Source organism: Triticum aestivum, chromosome 5A, assembly GCF_018294505.1.
Source record: "Triticum aestivum cultivar Chinese Spring chromosome 5A, IWGSC CS RefSeq v2.1, whole genome shotgun sequence".
NCBI classification, from domain to species: Eukaryota; Viridiplantae; Streptophyta; class Magnoliopsida; order Poales; family Poaceae; genus Triticum; species Triticum aestivum.
In genome coordinates this window covers 248,980,236-248,985,125 of record NC_057806.1, presented here as the reverse complement: position 1 = coordinate 248,985,125, position 4,890 = coordinate 248,980,236, and positions in this window count along the sequence as shown.

Here is a 4,890-nt window from a genome sequence, read left to right as displayed (position 1 = left end):
TTATTGTAATGGGGCATGCATAGCTACTAAGTTGAGATTGAAATGATGCAATATTGGAGATCTCACTCATAGAATATGACAAGTTTAATGGATTGTCAAACATGATGTGACCAAGAGAATTTTCACATGATATCCTATGGAGCATAACATCACAACTAGGCAACTCAACATGCTCGTCATCATATTCATCATAAACATGACCCAATGAAAATGCCATGTAATTACTTTACTTTATATGAGGAAGTTGCACTAGCATGAAGCATGGGAATAGGTGTGTAACCATGGTAAGTCATGACATGAGGAAGTTGCACTGGCACGAAGCATGGGAAGAGGTGTGTCAACATCATGCAAGCAATCATTCATGAAATAGTCCACTAGTGGGACAAGAGAAGCATCATCACATATGTTACCTTTGGAGCATCGCTCATGTGTTGTAGGTGAGGTGTCAAAGACCAAGTCGTTGTCATCTTCATCTTGACGAAACCATGTGTAATGCCCCGGATACAACTTTCCATATTCGTACTCCGACTCTTGCCTTTTTCCGGAGATGTGCTATGATTTTCCCTTCGTGGTTGGGTTTTGTTTTTCATTTTGCTTTTTTTCATGTCATGCATTTCATATCATGTCATCATGTGCATCGCATTTGCATACGTGTTCGTCTCATGCATCCGAGCATTTTCCCCGTTGTCCTTTTGCAATCCGACACTCCTATGTCCTTCGGCTCCCCCTTTTGTCTCTTTTCGTGTGTGGGTGTTAAACTTTCTCGGAATGGACCGAGATTTGCCAAGCGGCCTTGGTACACCACCGGTAGACCGCCTGTCAAGTTTCGTGCCATTCGGAGTCCGTTTGATACTCCAACGGTTAACCAGGGAACCATAAAGGCCTCGTGTGTGTTGCAGCCCAACACCCCTCCAAAGTATACCAAAACCCATCCAAGCCCCCTCCATCCTCTCGGCCATTCGATCCCGATTGTGTGGCAGAAAACCGCACTCCATTTGGACTCTCCTAGCTCCCTCTACCTATAAATTAGTCCTCCTCCCCAGATTTTGCGGATGAAACCCTAAATCTTCCCCTCCGCGCCGCGGTGGACATGTCCAACCCCGCGCCGGATGCGTCCAGCCGCCGCCCCATCCAACCGCGTCGTGCCACGTCGCCACCGCCAGCTTCCACCGCGCATGGGCCCGTGAGCCCGAAGCCGGCCCTCCCAGCCCGGTTCGTCGGCGCCGCCCCGTTCCACGTCCCCGCAGATCTCGCCGGTGCCGCCCCGCCCTTCGCCGATGCCGCCTCGCTCGGCCGCGCCATCGCCGGAGCGCGCCGGCGCCACGCCGCCTCATCTCGTCGCCGGGGACCGGAGCCCCTCGGCTTCCCGCGCCCAGATCCGGCGCCCCTCACCGGGATCCGCCTCCTCTGTGCACCATCGCGCCGCCCCGAACTCCGGCTGCCGCCCCTGCCTTCTACGGCGAGCCCGACTCCGGCCATCCTCGGAATCCACGCCCAGATCCAGATCCACACGAGGTTTCCCCAATTTTTCACTAAGTGCCGAAAATATTTGCATTATGATGCTCCCTTCATCATTCCATAACTTCGTGCTCGGTGGTTAGTTTTGTGCATATGAGATATCAAAATGTTCATCGTGATGTGCTCTTAATATTGTTCTGTTGTGCCATGCTTGGTTGAGTCCATCTTGTTGCCCAAATAGTTGATGTAAGAGTGTTATAAAATGTTAGTTCATGTTACTTAGCAGATTATGAGCATTTGTCTTTTTTGCTACACTTGATGTGTGTTGCATATGGACTTGAGCTCTACATGTGTTTTGGGCTATGCCACGCCATCTTTACAGGGGTGTATGCCATGTATTTTTGTGATCAATGTGGTGACTAGCACATGCATGCAAAGTAGCTCTAGTGATATTACTGATTTTAGGGACTTAGAATTTCAGAGTCTTTGCTCTGCTGTTATTTGTATGGCATGTATTCATGTTGCTACAAAGAGATCCATGCTTCTTTTGAGTATGTTCAGTAAGGATGATTTATACATATGGTTGTGCTCTATCCATCCATGCCCATGTTTGCATTTATGGAGTGCCCTAGCATGATTCAATCTTGCTCTACTTTTGCTATAAAATGTTCCTGGCGGATTGTTTACAGGTTAATCAATTTTGCCAAGGTTGTCATAGTTGATCCATGCATTCTATGAGTTTGTTCTTGCTTTGGTTAACTTCATGAACATGTCTTCTTGCTGGTTATATGTTTATCTTGTCATGCAATGCCTTGTGTTGAGTGCATCGAGCTCGCAAACATGCCTTCATAAGTCTGAATCTGTTAACGAAACATGCTATATTTACATGGTGCGATCCTATCTTCTGATCCTTTTTGGCTTATGGTCAGTAAGGTACTTTCGTTCTATGCTTTGAGTAGATTGATGCCATGCCTTTGTATGCTATGTTCTATTCCTGTAGCATGTTGTTATCTTGCTCTACACATTGCTTCCTGATGTTAAATCCTGACATGTTATTTTCACAAAGTCTGTGATGTTGATATCTTTTGCACTTTTGCCATGCTTGTTTGAACCTGCTATGGTGTGATTTAGCCGTAGCTCATTGTTTATCTTTTGTCAATCATCTTGAGTAGATCACCGCCATGTGGTTTGTTGTAATGTTGGAGTGCAGTAGCTTAGTTTCTTCTTGCATTCTAGATGGCATCCTGCTGTTAATCGCAGAATTGTGGCATTATTGTTTTCTTGCCATTTGCAAACTGTGCATCCGTTTCCGGTGATCTTTATATCGATTTTGACCGAAATCAACTCATCTTTCCAGCGGCACACTTGGTTTGCCAAGTTGATGCCTTGATCAATCTTTTCCTTTGGGAGCACGCATATGCATTGCTTATCATATCCCGCATATCATGCCATGTTTTGCATCTTGTTGCTTGCGCATTGCACCGTGGTTGATTGTTGTTTCCTTTGCTTGTATTCTTGCTTTGGGTAGAGCCGGGAGACGAGTACGTGATCGAGGAACCCTTTGAGTACGCTTATGAGGATCAAGCTTACGTCAACTCGGAGAACTTTGCAGGCAAGATGACCATACCCTCAAAATCACTTCTATCTTTGCTTGCTAGTTGCTCGCTCTATTACTATGCCGCGATACCTACCACTTGCTATATCATGCCTCCCATATTTCCATGACAAGCCTCTAACCCACCGTTCCCAGCAAACCGTTGTTTGGCTATGTTACCGCTTTGCTCAGCCCCTCTTATAGCGTTGCTAGTTGCAGGTGAAGATGGAGTTTGTTCCTTATTGGAACGTGTTTAATTTCTGGGATATCATTATTATATCTTGTTTACTTTAATGCACCTATATACTAGGTAAAGGGTGGAAGGCTCGGCCTTATGCCTGGTGTTTTGTTCCACTCTGGCCGCCCTAGTTTCCGTCATACCGGTGTTATGTTCGTTGATTTTGCATTCCTTACGCGGTTGGGTTATAATGGGAACCCCTTGACAATTCGCCTTGAATAAAACTCCTCCAACAAGGCCCAACCTTGGTTTTACCATTTGCCACCTAAGCATTTTTCCCTTGGGTTCCGCGGACTCAAGGGTCATCTTTATTTTAAACCCCCGGGCCAGTGCTCCTCTGAGTGTTGGTCCAAACTAGAGCCCCTTGCAGCGCCACCTCGGGGAAACTTGAGGTTTGGTTTTAGTTGTACGGATTGCTTATTCGGTGTGCCCTGGGAACGAGATATGTGCAGCTCCTATCAGGATTTGTCAGCACATTCGGGTGGCTTTGCTGTTCTTGTTTTACCATTGTCGAAATGTCTTGTAACCAGGAATCCGAGTCTGATCAGGTCATCCTAGGAGAAGGAATATCCTTCATTGACCGTGAGAGCGTGTGATGGGCTAAGTTGGGACACCCCTGCAGGGTTTTGAACTTTCGAAAGCCATTCTCGCGGTTATGGGCAGATGGGAATTTGTTAATATCCGGTTGTAGAAAACCTAACACTTAACTTAATTAAAATGAATCAACAGCGTGTGTAGCCGTGATGGTCTCTTCTCGGCGGAGTCCGGGAAGAGAACACGGTCTCGTGTTATGCTTGAACGTAGGCAGCTTCAGGATCACTTCTTGATCACTTCTAGTTCACGACTGTGCTTTGCTTCTCTTCTCGCTCTCATTTGCGTAAGTTAGCCACCATATATGCTAGTGCTTGCTGCAGCTCCACCTCACTACCCCTTTTCCTACCGCTTAAGATTAAATAGTCTTGATCGCAAGGGTGTGAGATTGCTGAGTCCCAGTGACTCACAGATTACTTCCAAAACCAGATGCAGGTGCCGATGATGCCAGTGTAGGTGACGCAACCCAGCTCAGATGGGAGCTCGATGAAGATCTTGTTCGTTGTGTCGTTTCGTTCCCAGTTTATCAGTAGTGGAGCCCAGTCGGGGCGATCGGGGATCTAGCATTAGGGGTTGTCTTTCTTTATTTTGGTTCCGTAGTCGGACCTTGATTGTATTCTGGATGATGTAATGCTATATTTATGTATTGTGTGATGTGGCGATTGTAAGCCAACTCTTTATCCCTTTCATATTCAGTACATGGGATGTGTAAAGATTACCCCTCTTGTGACATTCCTACTATGCGGTTATGCCTCTAAGTCGTGCTCCGACACGTGGGAGATATAGCCGCATCGTGGGTGTTACAAGTTGGTAATCAGAACCTTCCCCGACATAGGAGCCCCCTGCTTGATCCAATCACTGGCGTTGTTGAGTCTAGAAAAAATGTTTTGAGTCTTTTAGGATTATATATATCGAAGAGTAGGATTCTTTTTACTCCTCAGTCCCTTTGTCGCTCTGGTGAGGCCTCCTGACGTAGAGTTTTGACTCTTCTCTTCTCAAATTTCACGAA